The following is a 22,379-nucleotide window of genomic DNA, read 5'->3' on the forward strand; positions in this document are numbered from 1 at the left end:
GTCCCACCTCCAGGCTAGGAACTGAATCTTTCCCCAGGCTTCTTCAATGAAGATGCCAGTAGAGCTAAATCGATGGAGATGTAACTAGATGAATAGTTTCTCAGGGTTATAGCGGGTGAAATTTAATATCTATGAAACCTATAGTATATGCCACATCCTGGACTGTTAAAGTCATTATTTCCAAGCCTTACAATAACTTGCAGAGTTGGTATTAGACACTGAATCTGTTAGCGATTGTAACATAATCCTTTTAGGTACTGCCAATTGTTTAAGTCAGCAATTTGGTCTGAGCTCAGCTGGGTATGTTTTTCTGCTGATTTTGCTGGGCATCACTCATGTGGCAACCAACCATGGGTATGGAGACAGGGGCTCATTGATCTGGGGTAAGGGCTCAGCTGTAATAGTGTGACGCTATCCCCTTGCTCTCATTTCTCAGCACATTAGCCCAGGCTAGTTCTCGTGGTCACAAGATTGAAAGCTGCATGACTTAATGAGACTGAAATTCCAAATTTGCACATCATTCCCTGCATTCAATTGGTCAAAGCAAGTTATAAACCCAATCCTCATTCAAGACACTAGTGAAAGATTCCACTTCTAGACTGGAGGCAGTACGAAGAATTCATGGCCGTTTTGATCTGCTACATTTACACTGACAAATGAGCAACCTGGGACTGAGAAGGATTTTGTGGCGTGTATAAATTCCCACAGCTAGCCATGAACTTGCTGCGGTGAGCTATGAATTCTCCCATGGAGTAGCTGGGGGATCTGGGACCACCACCCTTCCGTTACATAGTTGAGAGCTTAACCACTGCACTCCCGGCCCCTTAAACAGATGGTATGAAAATTTCATAGGGAGGGAAGGAGGTGGCTGCGCAGGGTGGGGAAGAGGAGTACCTCAAAAGATTCGTTGTTGTTAGTTGTTGTCAGCATTTATTCCATCTCGTGGTTACCTGATGGGTGCACAGGAGAACTGCTTCAGAGGGTTTTTTAAAAGCTGAGCTTGTTTGGAAGCAGATCAGCAGATGTGGTAGTTACATAATCTGGTGTCAACTTGCGAAAGGGTGGAGTCTAGCCTGTCAATCAGGTCACAGCTTGATGACCTCATTTTGAGGCACCATGGAGATAAACAGCTCACTGGAGGCCAGATACACAGACTCTCCCTGCATGCAAGGCATTCCTATTGACAAGCCACATGGAGACACCCTGATGGAGCCAGAGCCCTGGAGATGGAAGAGCCACATGGAGACCCATACCGGTGCTGAGATCCTTCCACCGCCACTGGTTCTACAAGACTTTACACCCACTGGCCTGTGATCTTCCTGCATTCAGCATTATTGCATGGCTGCATGAGTCTAAAGAGGAGTTTATGGATGAGTATTGGACATATGGGCTAATATTGGACACATGGAGAGAGGCTGATGGAGCCAGGCCTCTGGAGCTGGAGAAGCTACATGGAGATCTCTGCCAGCACGGAGATGCTTACACCGCCACTGGATCCACAAGACTTTCCACCCACTGGCCTGTGATCTTCCTGCACTCAGCATCATTGCATGTGTTTCGTGAGTCTGAAAAAGACTTTATAAATTGGTATCGGACATATTGGCTAATATTGGACTTATGGATTTGATCTGGACTGGGCTGGGATGTTTTCTCAATAGACATTGCTCTTTGATATAAAGTTCTCTCTTACATATGTATGAGTGTCCTGCATTTGTTTCTCTAGTCAACCCAGACTACCACACCAGACCTATCTTCTTAGATGCCACCAAGCTGAACCGAGCTGGTGCTCAACCACTTCGCCATTTAAATGTGCCACCCTAGGCATCCAAAAGCACTCCCCTGGGGGCTGATGCTTGAGAAGAGGTTGAGGAATACTAACAACCATCCACCTTTTTTTCTTCTTTCTCTTATTTATTTTTGTCTGTCTTTCTTATGAAAAAATTGCATGACTTTCTGGTCCTTAGGAGAGTGTTCATATTATTCGAGGTTAATAAAAAGCATAAGCAAGAATAAGTGGTGTGAGATTTAACAAAGGAAGAGAAGTTTCCCAGACACAGAACTGGCAGCAGTAAGGAGTGCCAGAAGGGAGCTCCTAAGTGAAATACCCATCAAGCAATGACCTTGTCTCCAGTCCTGGAGACTCCAAGTCTATTTCCTACAGTGTTGCAGTTGTTTTCAACACTCACTCCCAATTTTTCTTCTCTCTTTCCCTTACCGTTCTCCCAGGAAATTACGAAATTTCATTATGATACAAGGTACTAAGTCTGTGAATCTGATGCTCCCAGAAAAGGCTAATGAGCTCACTTAGAACCCCAGCACACTGTCATCAAGTTGATCCCAACTCCTAGTGCCCATATAGAGGGTTTCTGAGATGACCTACCCCACAGCACCATCATGAATCAAAGGGGACAACAGAAAAAAATACAGACTATAGGCAATTGTGGTGGCCTATGTCTCCAGATAGGAACCCTTTGTGGTGCAGTGGTAACCCATTGAGCTGTGATCTTCATGGTCAGCAGTTCGAAACCACCACCAGCTCCTTGGGAGAAAGACTGAACTTTCTACTCTTATAGAAAGTTACAGCCCCAGAAACCCACAGGGGGTCGCTATGAGTCAGCATGTACACTCAGCGGCAGTGAGTTTGATTTTGGTTATGTCTCTAGATACTGTAGCTGAAATTCCACAGAGGTACTTGATCACAGCATCTTTTCTGGAGTTTTCAATGAACTCCTGTCAATTGTTTTGCTGTTGTTAATTGAAAGCTTTGAAATTGGGGCTTATACCATTGCAAATAGATGAATTTAGGTAAATAAATATACAGTGAACCCTCGCCACTTCACGCTTCGACTTCCACGGCTTCACTCTATCGCGGTTTTTGCGTAACAGCGCATGCTCTGTCATTACTGCCACTGATAGGCTCATACTGTACACGCTTCTGTCTGCATCGCTACGTATCGGAGCTACGTATCAGATGCATTTTTGCTTTTGGGTAATACGAGTGTAATGGTGACTAAAGGGTGTTTTTTCATGTCCTCTATGCTCTAACTACGAAAATATTTGATTTACAAATAAGGAATCCTACTTCGCGGAATTTCATTTATCACGGTAGGGTCTAGAACCGATTAACCGCGATAAACGAGGGTTCACTGTACTTTAGTTCTCAAAGTAATCACCTTGCTTTTCAACATTTTAAAGAGTTCCATTTTTATTTTAATAAATCATTTTATTAAGGGCTCTTATAGCTCTTACATCAATCCATATCTCAATTGTATCAAGCACATTTGTACGTATGTTGCCATCATTATTTCCAAAACATTTTCTTTCTACTTGAGCCCTTGGTATCAGCTCCTCTTTAAAGAGGTCTTGTACAGCTGATTTACCCAAAGCAATGCATCATTTGCTCCTTTGATTGCTGCTTCCAGGAGCATTGATTGTAGATCCAAGCAGACGAAATTCTTGACAACTTCAATCTTTCTCCATGTATCATTACATTACCTATTGGTCCAGTTGTGAGAATTTTGGTTTTCTTTGAATGGATAGTGACTAACTAATGAAAATGAATGATCTCTCTTGGAATATGTGAATATGAAATTCTCACAGGAAAAGTAGATCACTTAAGCTATGGTTGTTCTGAAATGAAGAACGCTGGTTGCACCATGATTATGCACTCCGCTGCTGACTGAAAGGTTGCTGGTTTGAACCTACCCAGCAACCCAATGGGAGAAACACCTGACAACCTGTTTCCATAAAAATTATAGCCAATATGGACCACAGTGGGAGCCCAAAAACTATGTGCAGGGTCCCTACAAGGATAAAGCCTCTGTGAATCCCCTCAGACCATAGTTGAGGGATGTGAAAACCCTTGCTATTGGGCAGAGACTACTGTAAGCTTGATTATGGCAGATATAATTAGGTTAAAATGTAATAACTCATCATTTGATCTGCCTTTTGGCCCATTTTAAATTTGTGCGACTATTTAATATTTCCTACTCCTTCCCCGCCTCAAGAGGTTTCCCCTCTGGTTTATTTCCATGTTGTTGTTGGCCTTTTCTTTCTTTTTCCTTTTTCTTTTGTAATTGTTGTTTGGGTTCTTTTGGTAAGTATTCCAGTATATGGGATGAAAGGTAGATGAGTTCGTTTCTAAGTTTGAACAGGGGCATGTATCCAGATCACCACTGGTAATGGAGACTCCTCAGAAACTTTCAAGTTCAAGGCCAGCACACCAAGCCCACTGGCCGCCATGACCAAACTGTTGGTGTGTGCAAGAAGACATAGAGACCATCCACCTTGTCTGTTAAGCAGTAGCTTACACGCACACACGCATTGTGAATTTGCCTTAGGGCCCATACTCTGAGGGCTGGGGTCTCCCATGAGCTTCGTAGAGAACTGTGACAACAGCTCTGCCGTCTCTTAGCTTTGTGTTGTTAGGGGCAGTCAAGTCCATTTCCAGTCACAGTGACCCCATGTGACACAGGTTTCTTGGCTCTAATCTTTTTATAAACAGTTTTACTGGCATATAATTCATCTGTCATACGATTCAATGTTTCAATCCCATAAAGACGCGCTATACAGTCATCACCATAATCAGTTTTTGAACAGTTTCTTCTTTCTTGTACTCATGCTGTTAGCTCCCCAGTTTCCCCCAACCTCCCCTGCCGTGTCCCCCTGAAACCATTAATCCAGTTACTGTCTCTATAGATTTAGCTGTCCTGGATTTCATATACAGAAAAACATTTTATTCTTATATCATTTTATTGGGGGCTCATACAACACTTATCACAATCCTCCATCCATCCATTGTGCCGAGCACATTTGTACATTTGTTGCCCTCATCATTCTCAAAACACTTTAGAAACTGCTACTGCCATAACAAACCCTAACAACAGTAACGCAGGAAAACAGATAAAAACCTCAGTTGACTGTCTCTACTTGCCCATTCTTGGAAGTGTTGCTCCCACTTCCACGTAACCGTATGATCAACTCCACAGAAGTAGAAAGGATTTCTTTTTATCCCACTCGTATCCCATCCCTAGTAAATAGCCTCAGGCTCGGTGACACCGGACGACTTTGTATTAAGAAAAAGAAGAAAAATATGGGTTAAAAGAAACTGAAGAGACTGTTTCATAACACACAGGAAAGTAATGTTTTAAAGTTGTACATCTGTCAACAGGGCAGCGATACTTGAGCAATCCTATGAATATGCTTAGCCAGGTGTGGGTTGTTGGTGTTGCAAGCCTGAACCCTACTCTTGGCCAGAGAGCGGCTGTGGAGGCAGGGGAATCTGTTTTTATACTCTACATAAATGAAATAGACATCAAATAGGAAGGGTGCATATTGCAAGACATGAAGTCATTGATTGATCAAGCAAATGCCTTATATTTGACAATCAAGATTTCTCGAGCTAGTCTCACCAAATGTCTAGTATTTTACTACAAACCCTTCTGTACCAAATCATCCTTGAAGAATGTTAGCTTCAAGTCATTTTTCATGTTACTAATTGTGAGATTTGTTTTAGAGTTTGTATTCCAAATGTCTAGAGAGCCCTGGAGGAGCCCTCGTGGTGGTTACACATTGGGGTGCTAACCTCAAGGTCAACAGTTCAGAAGCCCCTGTTGGCTGACAGGAGAAAGATGAGGCTTTCTACTGTAAAAAATAATCACAGTCTTGCAACCCCACAGGGGCAGTTATGCCCTGTCGTAAGGGGTCGCTGTGAGTTGAGATTGACTCTATGGCACTAAGAAGTTGCCGTGGTGCTCTGGAGCAAGTATTGGACAACTGACCACAAGGCCAGTGGTTCAAATCACCAGTCACTCTGCTGGAAATATGAGACTATCTAAGAAACCCAAGGGGGTAGTTCCATTTGGTCCTATAGGACAGTATACGTCAGAATCAATGAGATAGCAGGGGCTTTGGAGAAACTTTATTTGGAAAATTATCTCAAACCTAGCTCAGAAGCACCGGTGCTAGTTTCTATGCTTTCCCATGGCAAATAAAGAACCCATTTGTAATTAAGTGCTTCAATTTTTTTCTTTAAGAAAGTAGCTAAAACAACGAGTGAGCCATTATTATAAATGGGGGGAAATGCTCTGCTGTTACTGTTTGTTATTGGGGCTCCTGAGGAGTTAATTCCAACTCACGGCAACCCCATGGCGGGGGTGGGGGTGGGGGGTGGGCGCGCCCGGGGGACCAACCTTGCTCTAAAGAGTTTTCAAGACTGTGACTAGAATCTTCCACAGGCCTCATGTGGAAATTCTTGCTCTAAAGATTTTATACATCTGAAATCATATGGAAATCCCAGGCAGAACAAAGAAAAGAGCCCTATGTACCAGAAGGAACTGAAAGCTTCTCTCTTGGGAATTAACAGAGCTCAAAGGGACATGGAGTTCCCAGGACTACTGCTCATTCAAAGATAAGCCTGCTCATCACAACAAGCCAGTCAAATGATTTATTCTATGTTGCAACTATATTTCGAAAATATAGTTACACGGATAGTCTATCAAAACAACTATACTAATGCCCTTTTTCATCTTGATGAGGATAGTGATGATATTCTGGTTGAATTACAAGGCCAATGGCTTGGCTGCATTTTTCCATCAAACAGGGTCAAGACTTCATTGAAAGATGCATGTGAGTCTGGTTGACCTGAAATACACATAAAAATGTGACGGAGCTGTTAGCCTATCTCTCGGCATGCAACCAGAAAGTCTGCGAAGGAAAGCATTAAAGTGTATTGATTGCATCATGCCAATAGCTAGCAGTCTGCATAAGGAAATGAATCTTCAATAAGGGACCTGACTGAGCTAAGATTTTTTTCTGACATTAAGCGTAGACCAAACCCAAACCCACCTCACTGCCATTGAGCTGATGCAGACCACAGTCACCCTGTAGGACAAAGTAGAACCACCCCTGTGAGTTTCTGAGCGTTTAAGTATTTCCAGGAGTAGAAAGCCCCGTCTCTCTCCCGTGGAGTGGCCGGTGGTTTGGAACTGCCGACCTGACAGTTAGCCATTAGTATCCTGACTTATAACCCACTATACCACCGGTTCTGATATTCAGCATAGACTAAGAAATGTCATGCTTTATATCTTCTTTATAACCCAGAGCTGATACATGAATTTACTAAAATACACTATTTCTTAATCTGTCAGTCCTGTCAGGTGAAATATTAGTGGGCGGAAGGAGAGTGAGTTCTAGTGTCTTGTGTTTTCCTATACTAAAGCAATGCCAAGATTTCTCAAGGGCTTTTAAGGTGCTCTTGAGAAGTCCACCACTAAAAGGACTGAGACACTGTGAGTCTCATGATGTAAAAGACTCACAGGGTGCCACAAATAGTTCCAGTACTTACTGTGAATCCAAAGGTTGGATTTTCAAGTCCACCAAGATAGAGGTGCCTTGGAAGACAGGCCTATCACGCATTGAAATCTCTATGGAGTTTCTATGAATCAGAATCCACTCAACAGCAAGTGGTGGTAATTAACAAGGTCAGGAATGACTCAGGATAAAGTTCTTTGATTGGGACTGAGGAGCTGGCCCTCAGCCTCTTGGCTCTTAACCTCTCAGCATCTTGGTTCTCTTGGGCCAGCCTGGGCAAGTGTTACAAAGCTCTTTATCCCACCAGTACGTGCTCAGTGGCACCACACTCTACCAGCAAATGTCTTGCCTGAAAGGCTCTCGGCTCTTGCTCTGTGGGTCTGCAAGCCTAGTCCCATCAGGTGTCTGGAAGAATTTCACTGCACTTGCAAATCTTTTGCTCACACTCACTCATCTCTTCATTCTGTGAGTCAGGTAGCCCACCACAATGTTTCCTAGTGTGGCCACTACCAATTCTCATCCAAATTTCACCATGTCTGGTATTCCAACCTTGTTCCCAGGCCTAGGAAATTCTCAAAACACAGACACTCAGGGGTAAAGGGTACTATTCTTCTTGGTAGTAGTGAGGCACCCCATTCCTGCTTCTGGGATGGCTCATTTTAAGCTGAGTAGGAGCCCTGGTGGTGTAGTGGTTGCTGTCTGGGCTTCTAACTTCAAGGTCAGCAGTTTGAAACCACCAGGTGCTCCGTGAAAGAAAGACGGGGCTTTCTACTCCTGTAAAGAGTGATATCCCTGGAAATTCGCGGGGTAGTTCTATCCTGCCCTTTAGGATAACTATGTGTTGGCATCGGCTCGGAGGCAGGGAGTTTGGTTTGGTTGGTTGAGGATGGCAAAAGTAACCAATACCCTTGTTAGGGTTCCTTGCACCTTATTTCCATGGCCCCACCCCGACAAGGGAGCCATACACTTTACGTGCATGATTAGCAAGGGGCCAGATGCCTGGGTGAACCACGGGCACTTTTATTTGCATAATCCTCTCCAGTCATTTGTTATTAGTCAGAAGACTGGCAAGAATGGCCCCATACGAGCAAAAGATTGCACCGCACAAATCATAGACACACTTAGAAGGTTTCTATTTTAATTGTTCTTTGAGTTTACGACTTTTTCTCAACTTTCCATGCTTAGGCGAAATTACACATAAATGTAAGGTAATCTGTGGACTCAAATAATACAAGATTTCATATGGAAAATCAAGATATTTAGGGACTTTTAAAAGAAAAGCTTATCTTTACAACCACGTGGCATTTATGTGAATACTTATGACACCTAGTGGCCAAAAACCGAGAAATAGAGTATTCAAGGTCAAGGAAGTGGAAATGGGTTGAAGGAGCAAGACTGTACAAGAAAGAAATGTTTTCTAGCGCGTGCACACACACGTCACAGTGTGCCATAAAAGTGTTTAGTTCTAGGATTCCGTATTTAAGAAGAAACAAGTTGGGGTGGGAGGATATTCAGGGCTGAAAACCATTCTTGAAATGAGGAAAACTAAAGAACTTGGGCATATGCCATCTGCCCAAACCCAAACCAGGCTCACTGCCATCAAGTCAATTACGACTCATGGCGACCCGATTGGGACAGAGTCAAATTGCCCTTATGGGTTTCTGAGACTGTAACTCTTTACCGGAGTAGAAAGCCTCCTCGTTCTCCCTAGCACCCACCAAGGAGGTCTGTCCTTTCTCCTGTGGAATAGCTGGTGGTTTTGAACTGTCAGCCTTCCAGTTAGCAGCTCAATGCATTACCCACTAGACATCAGGACTCCTGAATGCCATTTACAGAGAATCAGAAAGATCTTGATCAATGAATGGTCTTCCCATTCAGCAGCACAAAAAATAATCCTTAGGGAACCTCTGTGATCTACCACAGCTCACTCTCGGTGGTGCGGATCCATACCAATCACTGAGATGAGTGACCTGTCGGCTGCAGCAGCATCTCTTAATTCCCCATGAGCCGCAGCACGTCGAGATGAGGTCGTCAACCAGGGCTGCAGATGCTCTTTGCAATGGTATTAGTACCACCAGGAAAACCGCATCTGGGAGTAAACTCTCAACTATGGAGGACAGATTTTGTTTTCAAGATGCGTCTTTCAGAAGAGATGGAGGGAAAGGTGTCCTTTCAAATGAAAATAGTCGATTGTCTCATCCCTCACAAATTATGAGAACCAAGAAGCTATTAAGATAAAGAGAGAAAATATGCATCTAGTGAAGGTGAAATTGAAAGAGCAGTTAGCGGTTTGGGAGGAGAAGCAGACGAAGCTTCGTTTTCCCAGTGAGCTTTCCTTTCAGAACTATGGAGCCTCATCCCGTGAGACCCACCCTGAAACTACCGTCAAACATCAATCAGCTGAACCCTCCACTTTCCTGGAGATTACATCCTTTCAACAAACCACAACCTGCTGCTCAGAGCTCTCCAATCTGAAGGAAGGTCCAGAATTCTATTGTTCTTACCAATAGTTCTGTTACAAGCAGTTCCCTAAATTTTCTTTCATATAAACCTTGCCTCAGAAGAATGAGCTCATTAACATATTCCCCTAGTTTTTTATTTGCATATTTAATTGTATTGAAATTACTGAAGAACTGGTTATTCAGAATTTTCTATATCAGTGCTCCTCTTTATTATTATAGATAGCCAAGAACACTGATGATTGTCTGGGAATTGAATTGGCTCCGTCAAAAAGGACATAGACAACATATAGGTCTATAACTTGGTGCTGAAGTACTTTAAATTAAGTTAGTTGCTGGGGGGCGGGAGGAGGGCAGGAATGAAAAAAGAGAGAGAAAGAATAAATCGTCTTCCTATTCCGGATGGTTAGTAAAGCAGCCTTCAGGAATCAAGAGAACCCAAAATAGTCTGTACGCATCAATTCATCTTTCGAAATCTTTAATGTTCTGTAAGTCAAAAGAAAGGGACCTAAAAGGAAATCCACAATTAAATAAGTTACATGACTTTGTGTGGCCTTCTTTTGTTCGTCTTACCAAATATACTGGACTAGCTAATATCTAGAAGAGACCTGGTTGCACCTTGGGCTGCTAACTGCAAGGTCAATAGTTCAAGCCACCAGCTTCTCCGTGGGGGAAGACCGGGCTTCCTCTTCCCAGAAATAGTTGCCGTCTTGAAAGCCCACAGGGGCGCCTCTACCCAGTGCGGCGGGGTCAGCGTGAGTTGGAAATAGCTCGATGGCAGTGAGCGAGAGATCATATCTAAAGTTCATTCCAATGTCTGGATTTTATTTTTTTTCAATGAGCTCACTGTATTTACTTTTTCTTGTTTTATTTTCTCTGCTAATTATGCTCAAGTTCCCAGTTCAATACCTTTTGGGATTTGAACCAAACAGAAAGTAGGGAAGCAGAGCTGCTGTCTATTTTTCACTGGCACACGGAAGCAGAAAAGCAGAAAAGAACAGACCAAAGGGTTATCTCAGAAAAGAAAGAATTACTGTTCTACAGGAGAAATAAATAAATTGTGGACTTCATTTAGGCAGTGACATATAGCATGAGTTTTTGTATGCCACATACAGCAATCATCTTATGACACTTTTAAGCATTGTTGTTTAGAAGTTAGGGATTGGTAGATTCTTATTTTAATTAGTGTTTAATTAGTGGAGAGGGAGTAGCTTTAAAGATTTAAGGACTTTTAATTATCTTTAAATAATTCTATGTCTTTTAGGGGCAATTCAAATATAGGGTGGGACTCTCCTAAAGATTCCTTTCAGTTTTGAAAAATATCCAAGATTTTATATTTATTTCTCGTGGATTTTTCTACAAAGCATCCTTCCAAATCCCTCTAGGGCCTGGGTGATAGATTCCAGGCCTCTTTGCCAACCCGTGAGAACAGGCAGAAGAGTAAGGAAGACAGAAGGTCAGGAGATTTAGGAACAAAGTCAATTTCTACCTTTTTTTCTTAAAGCACTCTGGAATGTGCTTAGTAAGGGAACACAGAAGCGTAAGTGGCCCAGAAAGATCAAGACACAAACTAAAGGCAGGCAGACTGAGAGTCACAAGCACATGCTTGAAAAGGTGGCTCAGTGGGGTTTGTCTTCAAAAAAGGTTTTTTGCTTATTTGTTTTTTGGATTAAATTTAGAAGAAATCCAGTTTCTTTCACTCTGGCCCCTCCAAGAAACATTCATGTGTGTGTGTGTGTGTGTGTGTGTGTGTGTGTGTGTGTGTAGCATAATTTCGCACTGGGTGGGGATGGGCTTCTATGTTTACAGTAGCACTTCTCAGGAAGTGCTAGAGTAAATCCTGCAGCTGGGAAGATTCTTGGAATTGGGAGTACAGCTTGTTTTTGTTTCTGGATTATTTATTTAACTTACACACTGACGTGTCAGCGCACACAATTCAGAGAACCAGTGGACGTTTACCACGTCTAAGCATCGGAGAGAAAACAGCAGAGTTATGGGGTCTCATCTGCTGGTCTTCTTTCTCAAATAGCCTCTTTCCTGGAGAGCTAGGTTGAAATGTCACCAGCTCATCTCATGTTCCAAGGCTAGGTCTTCCTTGGGTCATGATACTCATAAAGGCAGTGACAATAGTCATTGGGGTGGGGGTGGGGGATGCAGATCGCGTATGTAGCAATTAAAGAGCTGTTATTGTTCAGTTTTCATTAAATCCTTATTACAACTTGCCTTTGTTGTGCCTGAGTCTTACCGGTAGTGGAATGCCCTGGAGGAGCACACAAGCCAGCAGGATCGAAAGAAAGTTAAAGTATGTGCAGTGAGATCCTCCAGAGGCCGAGCTTCAGGAGACCACCTTGTTCCCCAAGCCTTGCAACTTTCCCACCTTTGACAGGGGTGCGGCTCTAACACGTTCCCATCACTCATTGTCGTGGAAGCTATTTGCGCTTTCTCTCTTTGACAGGTGTCGGCCCTTCTACAGCTTTTCCTCTGTAGGAGATCCATTGCCCTGGTATTGCAATGGGTAAGCATTCAGCTGCTAATGAAAAGGTGGTGAGCGGAAAGGATTGCATCCAAAACAAACCAAAAACGGGACAAGTCTGCTCTGTTATTTTGGAGTCACGGAGTTGAAACCAACTTGAACTGTGTGTGGTCTTCTCCATGGCACCTAACAACAACGTGCCACAAGCTGTGACCTCTATTCAGGCCTCTCGTGCTGTTTTGAGAATATCTCTGCTTTGATGTCAGTCCGTTCTGTGGTAAATGTACTGAAAGCACGAAGTATTGTTGACCAGGTGAGAAATGATTCAAGCAAATCTCAGCCCATGGCATTCATTTCATGCGTACTCCACCCATCACCCCATTTGCTCCCCCACCTTCTCAGCCAACAAGAACCTCCCTCTTTCTAACTCTGTGCCAGACTGCTGTGCTCCAGCCAGACACCTGAAACCACGCACACCGGGCACAGCAGTCCTGAGCGCACGGTCCCGTGTCTTCTGCCCCTGCAACGAATTGTGTGAGATGCTGAGAGAAGATCGCTTTCTCTGTGGAATTCCACTGAATCCTTAAACATAGAGAGCTTTTTTGTTGGGTGCCACTTAGCTGAATATTACTCGTATCGACCCCCGTGACAAAGTAGAGCCGACACCATTGGGATTTCAGGCTGTAATTTTTTTTTAAGATCATTTTATTGGGGTCTCTTAGAGCTCTTATAACAATCCATACATCAAATGTATCGAGAATACTTGTACATATGTTGCCATCATTATTTTCTAAACATTTACATTCCATTTGAGCCCTTGGTATCAGCTTCTCTTCTTACCCTCCCCCCCCCGTGACCCCTTGATAAGTTATAAATTATTATTATTCATATCTTACACCAATCGCGTCTCCCTTCCCCACGGTTTCTTCCCCTATCCTCTCCCCATCTTCTCCCCTCCCCTTTTGGCATTGCTATTCCCATTTCTGTTCCAGAGAGGCTTATCTGACCTGGATTCCATATGCCCTGAGCTCTTATCTGTACCTGTGTACATGTTCTGGCCTATAAACTGTAATCTTAAAGAGCAAATGGCCAGGTCTCCTAAAGAGCCGTTCCAAAAAAAACCCCAAACTCATTGACATCAAGTCAAAGCCAGCTCACGGCAACTCTATTGGCCATGGTAGAGCTGCCCTTCAACTCTAGTGGGCAGGGGAGAGCTGCCCTTGCAGACTTCTGAGACTGTACTTGTTTACGGGAGTAGAAAGGAGGGTTCCTTTGGTGGGTTCGAATTGCCAGCCTTTTTGGTTAGCAGCCCGGTACGTAACAATTTCATCCCCAGGCAAAACCAAGCCAAACTCACTGCATTGGGGAGTCAATGCTGACTCATAGTGAGCCCCCGAGGGTTACTGAGACTAACTGCTTATGAGAGTTGAGAGCCCAGTTTTTCTCCCTCGGAGTTGCTGGTGGTTTCAAACTGCTGACCTTGTAGATCGCTGCCCAACTCATAACCACTACATCTCCAGGGCTCCTGAAGACAACAGCACACATGCACAACTAGCTCCTTTTCTTAATTGAGTTGGTGTCACCACCTACCCTGACCTGAGCTCTGTCACAGCAAAAGTCTGAGCTACACTGATGTGCGATACGCGGCCGGCCGTGCCTCAGCTTTGTTTATCCCACTTTGTGGAGATAGCGGTAGTCACATGTGTCTGTGAAGTGACCTTAATGTGACTGATGCGAAGTCCCTCTGGATAGGTGGTTGATTATGTGAATATATATATATTATATATACATATATGAATGTGTGTATTAAATGAATCTATGTATACCATATAACCACAATATCAACTTTCTGAAATACAAAACCAAGCTCAGCCTTCTAAAGTTTATCTGGTCCCCAAGGTGGCACGATGTAAGTGGCTCCCCTCTGCTATGATTCTACTTGCTTCTTATTTTCCATGGACTTCCCTGTGGACTTGGATCAAGTCACCGCTTCCTCTCAGGTCTCTGAAGGCTTTGCAGCCTGGCTCCGTTCTCTCTCCAGCCTCAGGCCACTTGCACTTGTTGCTCCTCCGACAGGAAATGCTCTTGCCCCACTCTTCACATGCCTGGCTCCTTTTCTTCCTTCTGGTTTCACCGTAAACCTCTCCTTCAGGTGCAGGTCTTCCCAACTGACCCACTGTGGGGTCACACCCAGCCTCTCTCAGAGCATCAGTTTAGTCCCTCCACAGCAACTCTATTAGTTCATGGTGGTTATTTTAGTTCTTTGTTTATTGTCTGATCTCCTTCCCAAAACTCTAAGCCCCGTAAACCAACAACTGTTTGCCTTTTTTGTATTTCCAGCCAGTAGCACTATCTGGCATATTGTGGAGACTCTACATCCACTGGTTGAATTAAAAAAATGAATGTGTGCACATATGAGTATATGAGTGTATCCATCCCAGACATACTGACATTGGGGCAGGATTTCAAAATCTCCTGCATACTTTGGGGGAGTCACATACCTTCCAGGTGTTTTCCATTCCCCAAGTCACAAGACATATATGCGGGCTATAGCAATCAGATAAAAGTAAGAATAGCATTTACAATGTCCTTCCATTTCTCAATGACCCTTCAGGAGTTGTTTAAATGGCCCTGCAGGCCAAATCATGCAGATGATTGCATACTATATATCTGTCGTTGAGTAATACAGAGAGTTCTAAAAATTCTATAGAAGCTGGAATGAGGAACAAGGCACAGACAGTATGAGTTAGGCTAACAAGACACAAGGCATGTGCTTAGCTTAATGTGAAATGATAGAATTTTAATAGGCTACTTCTGTTTTTCAAAGAGCCTATATATAGTCGCTCTTTCAGTAATGGAAAACTGATCATTTAGACTAACTCTATGGACAACTGGGGGAAAGAAGGGACCAATAGATATATTTTAGATTTCCTTAAAGTAATAAGAAGGTAATAAAACAGAGAGAAAAGTATTTGTCTAGTTCTTGAAATCCAGAGAGGCAAATCCAACTGGCTGGGGCATTTCACCCTTGGCTCCTTGATTTGCAAATCTCAAAGAAGCACCGGAGAGGCTGAGTGGTGCTTTTGTCAACACAGGAAGCAACCAGACAAGCTGTGCCGACTTTGCCAGTTGATAAAGGGGCTTGGTCCAACTTCTATTTAAAAAGTTCTCAGTGGTTGAAATCTTAGTTATGGGAATGTTTGTCACAGCGCTACTTTAAATTATGAACAGAGACCTCAAAAGCAGGATTGCCCAGCCATGGGCGATTGGATAAATAATGATGACACATTTATGCAAGAAATAGCAAACAGCCAATGGGGGGAAATAAAATAAAACTATACATAATATGGAAATGCCTTTCAATGCATAGTAAAATGAAAAAATAAAAGACCGCAAAATAATATGTACATTATTTTTCTATTTATGTAGCAATTATGAATCAATATGGAAATATAGACGAATATTGAGTTATCATTCTTATGTATTTACTGTCTTTCTGAAGTCAGAAAATCCAAAATAAATCTTTTCATGCAAATAGTAAAATACAGGAGGCCCTGGTATTTAGTTTAGAGGGCTCTTTCTTGGATCCTCTGAATAGACTTTACCGAAGGAAATACAAAGGAGAGAGATCCCAGGGCAATCCCAGGGTTGCATAACGGTAGCACTGAAGATAGCTGTTCACACAGAAGTGTAGGAAAGTTACGTAGAATGCAACAAAGACATCTTTCATGAGTTAGACAGACTTGGTTTGACAATTTTTTTAGCAAATTTCACAGTCAAATATAGAAATGAGCTTGCTGACTCAATCGATCACTAACCACTAGACTCAGCTTCCTTCCTACACTGCACACAGGGGCCTAAGGGTGGGGGTGGGGAAGGGCACTCTTTCAGGAACAGGCAGTCAGAATGGAAGCTGGCCAGTTCTGGAAGTTGTTGTGTATCGGTCAGCAGTTTACAACTTGTGCACCACACCCAGAAACCTCAGCGTGATTGATCTCGTAACAGAGAAAAGGTAATCTCACAATGTCTTAAGATTATGTTGAAATAAGTAAGCATCTCGATAGAAGACTCTAGTGAGAATTTAAATGATTTATTCTGGAAATAAGAGGTAATTCTAGGATGTGAGAAAATTTTAATCCATGCCCGTCCTGGACAACTGGGCAGTTGATAAAGATACAGTGCCTTCACTGGAGATCCCCTTGCAGAGGGGTCTCGGGGAGGAGATGAGCCAGTCAGGGTGCGATGCAACAATGATGAGAAATACAATCTTCCTCTAGTTCCTAAAGGTTTCCTCCCCGCTCCCACTACCATGACTCGAATTCTATCTTGCAAGACTGGCTAGACCAGAGGAGGTACACTGGTACAGATAGGAACTGAAAATACAGGGAATCCAGGATGGATGAGCCCTATAGGACCAGTGGTGTGAGTGGCAAAACAGGGAGGGTAAAGGGAGAATGGGTAGGAAAGAGGGAACCAATTACATGGAACTGTGTGTGACCTCCTCCCTGGGGGACAAACAACCAAAAAGTGGATGAAGGGAGACGTCGGACAGGGCAAGATATGACAAAATACCCATTTATAAACTATCAAGGGCTCATGCGGGAGGGGGAAGCGGGGAGGGAGGGAAAAATGAGGACCTAATGTCGGGTGTTTAAGTGGAGAGAAAATGTTTGAGAAATGATGTACAAATACGCTTTACACAATTGAAGAGTGTATGGATTGTGATAAGTTGTATGAGCCCCTAATAAAATGTTTAAAAAAAAAAAAAAAAGATACAGTGCCTTTTCAATTACTTCTTTCCAGGGATGGTCAGGCACGTTTTAACGCAGGAAATAAGACAAGAAACTCAAATGAGGGAACAAGTAAATGAAGGTAGTAAGTCTAAAAGACAATTTTATAAACTATCACACAAACGTTTGTCAAACTGAAAATTATATGATCTCTATAATGTCTCTTGTTTCATTATACCTAGAGTCTGTGAGTAGTTCATGGTGTAATCGTTTCTGGCCCTACGAAAAGTGCTTTATATCAAGAACAAAGGAGCACTAGGTGAGAGTTTGTCCTGCGGTTTCTCATAGCCTTTTAAAAACAAAACACAGCAAGAACAAAAACCCAAAACACAGCCGCTGCCAAGTTGATTCCAGCTCACGGCGACTCCGTGGTATCAGAGTAGAACTCAGCAACATAGGTTTGAATGACTGATTTTTCAGAATTCTAAAACAGTGGGGTTTTCCCATGAACTTTTCAAAGCCCCCTCATAGGTAAATCACCAGGCTTTTCTTCTGAGATGTCTTAAGTGGATTCCAACCTTCAACCTTCCTGCCCTCAGTCAAGCACATTTACCTGGTCACACTGACCCAGGCACTCCCTCACTCACTCAGTCGCTGCCATCCAGGAGATCCTGACTCCTAGTGACGCTGTGGGACAGGGTGCAACTGCCCTGTGGGTTTCTGAGAGTGTAACTCTTTACAGGAGTAGAAAGTCTTGTGTACCTGCAATGGGGCAGGTGGTTTTGAACCGATGACCTTATGCTTAGCAGCCCAACTCATAGCCACTACACCACCAGGGCTCCTTTACTAGCTGCAGTAAGGCCTCCACATCCTCTGCCCTCTGCTCAAATCTCAGACTACTTCGTGCCCCACGTCGTCGCTCCCCTTTCAGTACACTTCTGTTCCTCAGCGACCTGAGCTCATGCCAGGGCTCTTGTGTCTGTGAGCCATTCTGTACTTGCCTTTCTTCTCTCTAGTCTCCATCCAGATCTCAGCTGAAATCCTACCTTCGCAGGGAGGGATGCTCACAGCACCCCTACCAAGGAGTTTCAACCCTATTCAGTCCTCCTCGTCTCACTTGGATTCAATTTTCACTCCCCATGAAAAACGCCCCTGGCCCGGCTCCATCTTGTCCCCCTAGCCCTATGTTGTCAGCACCTCAAAAAACATACCCTTTAAAAAATATTTTCATACTCATTTTAGAATTTTTTCAATGCATGGTGAGAGTAGGAGGTTGAGGCAGGGGAGGCTCAGGGATGGGGCGTGAGATGGACATGATTATAAATGAATGTTCACGTATAATCGGGTGACAGCGCCTGATGGACCAGATGTCACAACACTTGAATGGATTCCAAGCACTGTCTCACTAGGGTGCAGTCATGCACCCTGCCTTTCACAATATTGCAAAGCATGGCACTCAGCTGTTTGAACCTGTTAACCAGCTTCACCAGTTCCTTTTACTTGCCCACATCACACACGACACACCAAACAGCAGTGAAATCCAAGAGGGCAACATTAAAAGAAAAAGAGAGGGAGGAAGAAGTGAAACCCAAGGACAGGCTTCAGGGATTCTCACAAGCTGAAAGGCAAAGGCACAAAACGGCAGCCATCAATCATTGTTCCTGAACCCGCAGCAACAAGGCAGTCATTTAAACTAAGTTGAGCTGGCAGCTTTCACAGCTAGGGGCTCAGACGATGGGGCTTGCGTCAACTGTGGCCAGTATGACTGGTTTGAGAGGTATGGTAGGAGATGGAATCAGGAGGAAGTGTTGGGACATGTGGGACGTGGACACGTTTAGGGAAGACTTTCTGGACCCCTAGCTAGACTTTGGTGAGATGGGAAGCCAATTGAGGGTTCTCCACAGCGGAGTGACATAGTCTCCACTGTTTTTGTAAAAAATGATTGCTCTGGGAAGATGAAGGTGCAAACCCAGAGAGAAGAGGAGAAATGACGCTTCAGTGTGGCATTTGTGTGGGGAGGCAGTGCGATATAATCAGATTCTAGATATTTTCTGAAGGCAAAGAATTTGCTAATGGATTAAGTATGGAATGGGTGGCATGGCGGAGGGGGCTGGGGGAGACGGTCAGAAGGAGAGAGGACTCTCGGGATTTTAGCCTGGAAACTCAAGTAGACATTTCCATTGGCTGAAACGGGATATAGTGCATGAGAAGCAGGTTTGAGATCAGAATTACGGAATTTCATTTGGGGATATATTAGATTAGCATCTCTATGTGTGGTTCAAGTCAACAGCCACTCGCCACCTTGGGATATTTGCATTTTAATTATTTCTGACTCTGTGCTGAGCTGTGATGTGTGCCATAATACAATGAAAAGCAGTCACACTCCAAATATCACCAGCTTCCCCATGAAGGAACTGCAGGGCCCCTAGCCCCTCCAGAGAATACACGACAGTTCATACAACTACATTAGGACATTGTGGTTAATCGCACTGGTTATGTGGTCATGCAAACGCATGCTCCAGTCTACCCTCTGATTTGTAGTAGCCATGTGACCTGAAAGGCTACCTAGACTCTGAGTCTCCAAGTCTATAGACAAAGAGGTCAGTAGTATACATAAAACACTTGAAATACGTTATCCAGACTTTAGTGCAGGGAAAATGGCAGATAAACATATGCTATTAAAAGTGGAAAAGAGGAACAAGAGAGAAGCCTAGCATGAAGACTAAAAGGAGAAAGGTGGAAATTCAAGTTTAAAAGGAAGTCTTGCACAATAAAAAAACGTAAGGCAAGCCTCACCTAGTTTTAACCTGTCTACATCTACATATATCCATAAATGTGGTAGAGCAGATGGGGCCCAAACTATTCAAACACCTTAGACATAATCGCTGGGCCTGGTGTAACAGTCCACAAAGCCAATGTTCTACATCCAACATTGGTGATGCAACTTGGTTCTTAAATGTTTTTGAGCCACTGTTGGTCTTTTCCTAGCCAGAGAGGGCAAAGAAGGGAAATTACATTTGAAGACACCTGGAAAGAATTAGTTCAACGGCCTAATGACCCACCCCAACCTCAATCTCCACAATCCTAAAATGAGACTGTGCTACCAACTGCTCTGAAAGGAATCACATTAGAAGGGCCTGGATGGAGTGGTACAAAAATGTGGAGCAGAACTCAAAATCACACACGAAACCAGGCAGACTGGTCAGATAGAGACGATGGCTCTTAGTTATCCTTCAGGTCTAGAGCTGAACTCATCCCCATGGCTTTATTTTTAACCAAGCAAAGACAAGTCAAGAAAGAGAATAACAACACTGGTAGGTACACACACTTTAAAACAACCAGTGATTTGAGATTAGCACGGTAGCATTTACCCAAGGACAGAGCTCTGAAAAATTAAGCAAGGAAGAATGGAAACAGACAACACGAGGAGTAAATGGGATTTAGTGATGTCACATGTGGGAGTTGCAATAAATGACACAGAATGTGTATGAATTGTTAAATGGAAAATTGATCTACTCTTTAAACCATCATAAAATGTTTTGAAAAAGTGGGAAGTGGGTGACGTTAATGTTAATATTTACTTAAACAAATATACCCCCAAAATGTAACTTTTGCAAATGAAAATATATTGTTGAAAATGTACAAATGTGCTTAACACAATGAATGGATGAATGGTGGTAAGAGTTGTATGAGCCACCAATAAAATGATTTTTAAAAGAAAAAAAAATAATGAAACCTCCCCCCAAAAAACATATTGTTGAAGCACTTTAATTTTTTCCTCTCTGAAAACCAATGTGCTTCTAAAGCACATTTCAATCAGACTAGCCAAACTTCAAGTGCTGGAGAGATGCATATAGCTTGTGGCAATATACTGGATAAAACAGGTCCAGTGCTCGTCTAGCCAGTCTTTATTACTCCTACCAAAGTACCTTTTTCTTGACGTGTCTAGTAGGTAAGGGAAGAAACTTTAATTAGATTATATGATTCCAGCGGTAACTATTATGAGTTCATTGTGATTGCTATCCTACTATAAAATGAGCCATCACAGAAGCATGAAGGGGTGATTTCACTATCAGCAATGGAGATGAGCTATGAGTGGAACCTGTCTTTTGGACCCGAGATCCCTGCCCATTGATACTCTGAACCATGAGGCAGTGTTGACAACAGAGAACCAGCATTAGCAGCAGAACCAGGAGACATCATGAGGGAGAGTGGTGGGCTTCCCAGCCCACAGAGCAAGTAATGCTGAGGGACTGCAAGCAGGAGTCTGGCTTGTAGAGTGGGGTGCCTCCAGGCACTTAATTGGGAGACCCATGTCGCTAGAGCTGAGTGCCTCCAGGCTGAAGTGTGTGGCTGAATAGCGTGCCTATACAATATGGGCAGGCCTAAAGGAGCTTTGTAACATTGCTTGAGCAAAGCAGAGGCTGATGGGCAAAAATTACTCAGCACTTTTCTGGCCCTGTTCCCATTTGCTTAAAATTTCTAAAGCCCTGAGATTGTCTTGTCCTTCGAGAAAATTCTAGGATGGTTGCTGTTAGGTACTATTGAGTCAGCTTCAACCCATAGCAACTCCATGTACAACAGAACACCGCCCAGTTCACCAAACAGCAGTTGCCGTAACCTTGAGCTGACCTCTGTGCCTTGAAAGTAACTGGCCCAGCACATCCCCTCAGAGGCTAGTGGTGCGATTGGATCTTTTTTCCTTGAAGGCACCCTAACTAGACTAAGATAAACGTGTTGCTGAAAGAACTTACCTGCCACCATCTGCTGCTCAGAGAGTGATAAACACAGTTTATTGGTGTGCCCTAGAACCCCCCAGCAGAAATATCTGTTGACTTACTTTTGTACACATATGTACAAACAGGACCTATGCAGTGAGCTGCTTTACTTTACACTGATGATCACTGAGTGCCGTTCTGAAGCGAAGGGTCTCTCTTCACACTGCGGACACTGATGTCTGTGATGAGATATGCCTCAACCTCGAGAGGTGCGTCTAGTTCTTGGCAGGACATCACTAATGCTATTAAACGGATGTGTGCATACAGAACTCCTGAATAATCCTCATAAGGAAATGTATCAAAATATGATTGAGTTAGGGCTCCAGTAGAAAGCAAATATTTTGAGAATGATGGCAACAAATGTGCAAATGTGCTGGACACAATGGATGGATGGATGGGTTGTGAGAAGCGTTGTACAAGCCCCCAATGATTTTTTTTAAAAATCAGAAAAAGCAAAAATCAACAACAACAAAATATATATATATATAAAATCAATGGTTATTTGGCTTTTGTTCTCATTTTTAAATTATAGTTTAAATAGTTAGTTTTCAATTAGGACAGTCTTGCCAGAAAGTGAAGGTTCCCGAGAATGAAAAGTTCAGTGTCAACCAGTTCCCACTGCCACTAG

Source organism: Echinops telfairi, unplaced genomic scaffold, assembly GCF_000313985.2.
Source record: "Echinops telfairi isolate 266 unplaced genomic scaffold, ASM31398v2 ScPeMD7_1;HRSCAF=3_0, whole genome shotgun sequence".
In the NCBI taxonomy this organism is placed as follows: Eukaryota; Metazoa; Chordata; class Mammalia; order Afrosoricida; family Tenrecidae; genus Echinops; species Echinops telfairi.